The sequence below is a fragment of the Megascapheus bottae genome, chromosome 3, assembly GCF_031878675.1.
Source record: "Megascapheus bottae isolate mThoBot1 chromosome 3, mThoBot2.hap1, whole genome shotgun sequence".
NCBI lineage: Eukaryota > Metazoa > Chordata > Mammalia > Rodentia > Geomyidae > Megascapheus > Megascapheus bottae.
The window spans coordinates 29,055,219-29,063,773 of NC_143511.1; positions in this window are offsets into that span (position 1 = coordinate 29,055,219).

An 8,555-nucleotide genomic window follows, 5' to 3' on the forward strand; every position below is an offset into this window, starting at 1 on the left:
GCGCGTGCGTGTTTGCTGGTCCTAGGGCTTGAACTCTGGGCCTGGTCATTGTCCCTGAACTTCTTTGGCTCAAGGATAGGGCTCTACCATTTGAGCCATCGCTCCATTTCAGGCTTTTTCTGAGTAGTAACTTGGAAATAAGAGTGTCACAGACTTTCTTTCCCAGGCTGGCTTCGAATGTGATTCTCAAATCTCAGTTTCCTGAGTTGCTAGGATTACAGGCGTGAGCCACCCCACCCTGGCTCCCAACCACAGTCTTTATCTCCATTTGCCCCATTCGTAGACTCAATCTGCTGACCAGAATCCAAGTGAAGACAAGGCCCTTCGCTAACTGGCCCAAACAGAAATCATGTTTGTTTGTTTTTTTACTGGTATCTAAGAATATTTACTCATCTATTTCTAAAGTATCCTAGCTTACACCAAGTCCTCAATGTTCCTTAAGGGAACACAGCCCATCTTTCTAGGTTACAAACACCAATAAATGAAGCTTACAAATACATGTGCATATTTGCATTTAAAAGGTCAAGAGTGAGATTTGATAGAGCCCTTTGCCAAGAAGGTAGTATGTAAAAGCGATCAACCTTTTTCTTTATACTCACAAAATTCATGTGGAATACAGGAAATTGAGATAAAAAGAATGTTTCCCAATAGAATGCAAAATGTTTGCATTTAGGGTGTGTGTGTGTGTGTGTGTGTGTGTGTGATGTCTGAACCATATAATCTCCAACTAAAGTATTCATGTAACTAATGAAAAGAAAATCACCAACTTTCCCTGAAAAATCAAAGCAGAGATAGAAATGAATAGAATGGGATGGAATCTGACTCCCCAGCCCTCGTTTATCCCTATCCCCCCAAATCCTATCTAAGGCCCTAGTAGCATCTTCCTTTCTCATATTGCTCAGAGTCTTGGGAAGACAGAATAATAATACCCTTTGAGAATTGTTTGAGCTCAAGATTCAAATTTACTCCAAGAATAAAGAGAAATATGCACTACAAACGTTATACTTTATTACAGGTGCTAAAGTTGTGTGACTGGGAATTTTCATTTTTCTCTCCCACTCAATGATTTCTCCATCATTAGTTTCCTATCAGATGTGAAAATTAAATCTTTACACCAATTTCAATATTCAAGATGTAAATACCAGGCAGTGTAGAAATCTAATTGTAATCCTGTGATATGCTGTAAAACAACTATAAATAATTTTAAGAGGATGAGGGAAAACACTAGTTTATGCTACAAGGGTTAATTGAGATTGCTGGTCATGAATTTATAAATGAGTTTACATTTGGTTCCTTGTCAGATTTACACAATAATCCTATGGTTTGAGATTAGACTGAACTATATTTCATCAAACTCATGTGATCTCTATCATTCTCATTGATGGTAACTGAAGATGAGACCTTGGGGAGATGTTTAGATCATAAGAGTAGAGAATGTTTAAGAGCTTTGTAAGAGATCCCAGAAAATTCTCTGGTCTTTAAGGTGCCAAGAATGAACCACAAAATGAGCTCCCATTGACACAAAATCCTGATGCTGCTTCTACCTTTGATCTCTAAGTCTCTACCACTGGAGTCACCTACCACTAGCTCTTCGTGCTTTAGTTATTTTTCAGGTAGCATCTTGTATTTCTTGCTCAGGTTAGCCTCAGACTACAATACTAGAAAGGTGACAAATAGTTTAGTGAACATAAAAAATATTACCCAGAGAGAAAGGAATATGTGGAAAAAAGGAAAAATGGAAATGTGGTCTAATACAAGAAAAGGAAGAAATGTTTCTAAACATGTGAAGGAATCTGGGGATAAGGGTTGGGTAAGTGAAGGATTCATGTGAACAGCAACTGAGCCAGGAAGTTCTATACAGCTGGTTGCAGAAGGTGTGGAGCTGAAACCATTGGCTCAAAAGCCGAGTAATGGCTCAAGGTATATAAAAACGAGTTGAACCAAGATGAAACAGCAACCTGAAGACCAGGTCCTAACAGGCTCTTATTTGTAGGTAACAGCAGCAGCAATAATCTCCACAGAAACCTGAAAATCCAAGAGCTCAAGAAACCAGGCCTAAGATGTCATGCTTGTTCCTGTCCTATCTGCTAGGAGCCTGCTTCCAGCTCAGCCTGATCTCCAGCGAGACCGTGACAAGCCCTCCAAGAATGCCTTATAAACTTATTTGTAACAGCACATTGGTAGATGGCATCGAACACTTCTGCAAGGACCTGAAGAGGAGACAGGCAAATATCCCGAATGAAGCAACACTTCAAACAAAACCACTGTTAGGTGAGAGCTCCCCTTCGCCCCTCTAACCCTGCACTAACCCTGGAAGCTGTCCCCTGCTGGCATGAAAGCCCAACCTCAAGGGTGCTGTCGTAGATCTCATTGGTTGCTGGCATTCAGTTGTACTGTGCAGTGAAGGATTCCTTCAAGTCTGGCTGGGCATTTCCTCTGTTACTAGTTATTATTGAGAGGATCTCTGAAGGAATCCCATTGTAACGGGTGTTAATAGAAGAGTTCTGGTGGGTGCGGGGTGGGGGCGACGAGGAAGAAGATGCACTCCCTAAACAGCCACAGTGAGAAGGCTCTAGGACTAGTTTGAAGTTTTATTCTATTTTGTCACTTGGGAGGATGAAAAACATTACAGTTTTATCTGGCTCTCCTTGATATGAACGTATACTTTTTTTTCCCCATATCTACTTCTTCCCCACTGGTTTCATCAAACAGATATCCTGGACTCCTCTCACCCCAAAGATGCAGACGCCTTCAATGCCTTGTTAGAGTCCATTCCTGAATTTCCACAGGAGATGAAGACCATGTTTTCTGACGGTCAGTCACTCTTGAGGAAGTCACAGTATTCAAAAGAGAAAATGAATTTCCGAAAGGCAGTTGCAATCCTTGTCATATTTTGCTGTTCAGATAATTGTGTTGTAAAAGCTAAGAAAAACATTTGTAATCCATGAAGATACTCTCTCTTGATTTGTTACACAATCTTCATTTCCAATCTTGATTATACCATCACGGATGTCGGATTTAGTCTCCATTGATTATTAAAATCATGAGAAATGTATTGTGGTATGTTAATTCTCACTTTTCTGAAATGAAGAGACTTTCCACACATATGATTTATGTTAAGCCTTTTTTCTAAATTGATATTACAATAATATTAATGCATTTAATTATATAGACTTTAGAATAAAATAGTATTAGTCATAGTAACCAACACAATTAGTCATTTTGACACTCCCCTACCTCTTAATAAAAGAAAGAAATGTTTTATGAATTGTCTCAGTTTAGACCACGTGAATATCAAAACCACTAGACTTGCAATATTCTAAGTCAGTCAAAATGGACAAAAATTATCTTACAAATATCTTCTTTTCAGGAACCATATTGCAAGATAAATACTGTCATTTAGAGTTTTAGGCTCATCTGAACTGGTTGGTTTTCAGTGCAGGGTTTCTTTGTGATTCTTAATCATTCATCTAAAGACTTTGAAATACCACCCATGGCCCTACACGACTGACTGTATGTATTTTAAGCATACATTTAGAATCACCTTCTGTGGGGGACAAAATCCATCCTACTTGAATATTTTTAACAAATTCTCAGAAATGAAGCATTTCCTGTAGGTGGATAATCTTCTGTAGAAATTGTTTTCTTTCTTTCCTTCCTTCCTTCCTTCCTTCCTTCCTTCCTTCCTTCCTTCCTTCCTTCCTTCCTTCCTTCTCTCTCTCTCTCTCTCTCTCTCTCTCTCTCTCTCTCTCTCTCTCTCTCTCTCTCTCTTCTTTCTTTCTTATTTTTGTCTGGGGCTTGAATTTAGGTTGTAGGAACTGTCCCTGAGCTTCTTTTGCTCAAAGGTAGTACTCTGACACTTGAAACACAGCTTCACTTCGGGTTTATTTGATTTTAGTTTAGTTTAGTTTAGTTTATTAGAGATCAGAGCCTCACTGACTTTCCTGGGCTGGCTTCAGGCAGTGATCCTCAGGTCTCAGGCTACTGAGTAGCTAGGATGACAGACAAGAACCACCAGTACCTGTCTTGTAGAAATCATTTTGATAAAGACTTCACAAGGATGTGTCTTGCAGCCCATGTTTGTAACACCCATGTCCCAGGACTCTTGGGCTCACAAAGTGTACTGGTTCTCTTAGCCTAGTTTGAGGCTGTGGGTTTTTAATTCAAAGTTCATATTTTTTCTCTCTTTCTTTCTTTTTTGTGTGTTGTCAGTCGTGGGGCTTGAACTCGGCCTGGGCCATGTCCCTGAGCTCTTCAGCTCAAGGCTACTCCCTACCCCTTGAGCCACTAGTGGTTAATTGGAGATAAGAGTCTCGTGCCTGGGCTGGCTTTGAACTGGGATCCTCAGATCTCAGCCTCCTGAGTAGCTAGGATTACAGGCCTTAGCCACTGCACCCAACTTTGAGTTTCTTTTTTCTTTTCTTTTTCTTTTTTGCCAGTCCTGGGGCTTGAACTCAGGGCCTGAGCACTGTCTTTGTTCTGCCTCAAGGCTAGCACTCCACCATTTGAGCCATGGTACCGCTTCCAGCTTTTTCTATGTATGTGGTACTGAGGAATCGAACCCGGGTCTTTGTGCATGCTAGGCAAGCACTCCACCACTAGGCCAGATTCCTGGCCCGGCTTTGTGTTTCTTACTGAATGCAGAAGACCTTCAGCAAGGAAGCTGTCTAGTTCTCTCTAACAATTACTACACATTTCTCACTCAGGTCTTCAACTCAGCATCATCAATGAGCAGCACAAGGCAAGCACTTGAACATAAATACAGAGGTACACATATGGTATTGATAGAGGTAGAGTGAAGAAAAAGCAATTCTTTAATGTGTATCTCTGTCTCTTTCCCTGTACATTTCACCTTATGACACACATTTGAAAACCCTTTCTGAACCAAGCATCAGAACAACTGGAAGATTCTTTTCCAGTCTACTGATCAGACTGGTTGATATCTAAAAGTGGTAATCTTATCAATTCCAGACAGATTTCAAATGAAATAAATAATTGCAATAGATTATCAACTTGGAGTACAAAGCATCTTGTAATATACTGCTGTAGGCCTCTAAAACCAGAGATTTATCTATTGTTGTGCATAGAACATAAACATTGGAATTTTCTTAAAATCTTACAGGAATCAATGGTACTTTTTTTTAAAATTTCATTTTGGTGTTGGACATAGCGACTCCGAAGGCTGGCACTGTCACTGAGCTCTTTTGGCTCAAAGCTACAGCTCTATCATTTGAGCCAGCAAAACACTCAAAGTGGAGCCAGAGATCAGAATCTACTACATTTTCCTGTGCAGGCTGGCTTCCAGTCTCAATCTTTATATCTCAGCCTCCTGAGTAGCAAATATCTTCAAGTTGTTATGCAAGAAGCAATTGGTATTTTTCAACTCTGGCTCCAATGCCTTGTCTTGAAAATGACCCACCATTGACTTTATTTCTAATTTCAAAACATTACAAAACAATTTCCAGCCAGGTGCTGGAGACTCTATTCCTAGCTACTCAGGAAGCTGAGATCTGAAGATCAAGGTTCAATACCAGCCTGGGCAGGAAAGTCCATGAGACTCTTATCTCCAATTAAGTATGAGAAAACTAGAAGTGGCTCTATGACTCGAAGTGATTGAGCACTAGTCTTGAACAAAAGAGTTTAAGGACAGAGTTCAGACATTGTATCCAAACCTCATGACAAAATGAAAATAAATAAATGAAAATCCAAGCAAGGTTGGCTTTCAGGACAGGATGGAAGCTATTCAATTCATTCAGTTTAATAGTTCATACTAAGTTCTGAGAAGCTAAGGCAAATTTCCAATCACTATTTTATGTTTACTATAGTTATCATAGGCTTTATATAGGCCATGTGTGATAACACAATTACATTTTAAACATTTTATGAGTAGACAACATAAGTGACACTTAGAAAGAGTCATTGTGGGCTAGACATGTGGTACAAGTGATAGAGTGCCTATCTGACAAATTTAAGGCACTGAATTCAAACCCTAGTAACCCCCTCCCCCCAAAAAAAATAGTGAGAGAGGGAGAGCCATTATTCATGTTCATTTACTGCAGTGGATGAAATTCGAGCATGATATACAAGGTATTTTTTCACATTGCTAGTAACAATGAAATCTTATCATTCTAAGAGTCAATAACAAATTCTTCTCTGATAAGCAATACTCTTGTCTTAAAAAAAAAAGTGGGAGCTGGGCATTGGTGGCTCATGCCACCAGTAATTCTAGCTACTCAGGAGGCTGAGATCTGAGGATTGAGGTTCAAAGCCAGCCCAGGCACTAAAGTCCATGAGATTCTTATCTCCAATTAACCATTAGAAAACTGGAAGTGGCGCTGTGGCTCAAGGGGGTAGGGCAGTAGCCTTGAGCTGAAGAGCTCAGGGACTTGGCCCAGGCCCAGAGTTCAAGCCCCACAACCCCCACCCACACACAAAATCAATGGACTAATTACCTCAATTGCTTTTTACTCCTAATATTAATTAAAAATATTTACTCACTGATTAATATAAACATTCACTGCACACATTGTCTAATGTCACAAACCTATAAATATAACAAACTATTTCATTGACCTTATCAATTTAGGTCACCTTAACATAAATTCACAGATGTTTCAGTGTTCAATTAAGTAGAAAAATCCACTGTTTGGAACTATTAAATAATTTTTTCACTATGTTGATTGAACACTAAATCAGTTTAATTCAGATAGTTTTTGTCTGAATAAATTCAATTATTTTTAATGTTAAATTTTTCCCAGAGATTCATGGAACATGTTTAAGGGACTTAAAAGATTAATTCTGATTGATTGCTTTTTTTATGTACTAAATAGGAATTACCAACCTCAATTTTGGGTGTGGAAGGAAGAATGAATTTTGTTTTAATCAACCACATCTCCAGTATAATCACTGCACAGGGAATTCTCCTAAAAATGCATTTCAGTGGGGTTCCTACATCAAATGGGATATTAATCAGCTCTCGATGGTGCACTTACATTTTGTGTTATGTCTCACTGGAGGCTGGGAAAAATTTGAGTGTTCATCCATCAGGGCACCAAGACATGCTCTAATCTGAAGGCATCCAAAAGTCCTGAGCCTAACAACATTTTCATCCTGCACATGCATTGTCAGTAGACCTACCTGTAGCTCTGCAGTTGACTAAAGACAAGGCCTTTCTCCAACTGGCACAAAATGTTCTTTATTGGGACTGAGGGGTGTTTACTAGTGCATTACATCAAGTCCTGAAGCTTCCATAGGGAACATGGTTAACTTCTCCATATTTTGAAGACAAACACAGGCTTTTAACTATGTGGGCTTTTATGAATTTAAGATGCCAGGGAGAAATGTGATAGGTTACCTTTGGGGCCAAAGGTCCAGGAAACTATGTCATTTGAAAAATGATAAGTATTCTTTCCTTCCTAAAATATATATATATACACACACATATATATATATGTAGGATACTGAAGGACCCCACCGATTCCCCCAGGTCAAGCAAAGCAAGAGGTGTTCTCACTTACGTGTGCACGGGCAGGCCATTCCCATCTGGGCTCAGTCCCCTCACCCCAGCTGGAGAGCATTTCATTCTGGTCAAGGACACCACCCTTGGCCCCCAAGAGACCATAGCTCATTTTTTATTTTCTGCTTCCTTGTTAAAGCCCATACAAACCCTGCCCCAAATCTAGTCCCTCACACAACCAGCAAACCTGCAGTCAGGTCTGTACCTCTTGCTGGCAATTGTCCTAAAAAAAATTAAAAAAAAAAAAAAAAAAACAATCCTAGCCTGTTGGTGGTCAATTCCATCCTATTCCTTTTCCATTCTTCCCCATTTTCCTAACAGATGCAACATTGATCATAAAGTTTTAAATACTTCAAAAGAAAATAGATTAGCAATAACCTTTGTATGGATTGTCAGGACTCTTTTCCTTCTTGAGTTGTGTATGTTTATATGTTGTATGTATGAAGATATGTACCGCCTAGATATGTATTTGTGTCTGTGTGTATTTTTATTAGCATGTGTTTTCTCCAGTCTCTAATATAGTCATACAATGCATGAAAACCATCATGGAATAACACAGAAGCATTTGAGGAAGGAGGAATGAACAGAATGTGCTAATTTGACTTATCAGCACCCTGAAGTAGGCCTGCCATCCATGGCTTGCCTTGTAAGGAGATCTGTCATTTCTGCTGCTCCAGGTCCAACCCAAACCCACTGGAGCCCCTGCCTTTCCTCAGCTTGGTCAGAATCTCTGGATGGCCCCGTGTAAACGGTGGCTTTGAGATCTCTTTACACTCAAGCTTCTTGTCTTCTAAAAAAAAAAAAAATCTAGTGAATTATACATTTTCCTACTGGTTCCTAAAGGGATGTTATTAGAAATTTAGACATTTCTGTTTTTCACAGGACAAATTTAACCATCATCAGTTTTATATCACTGTGAATAAACAGCACAATACTGAGGATAGATGTGCCAGTCGTTGCAGGAATTCAAATCTAATTCTAATCTTGTAACTCTTTGAAAGATCTCTAAACCAATAGGAGGACAATCAGGGGGAAACAG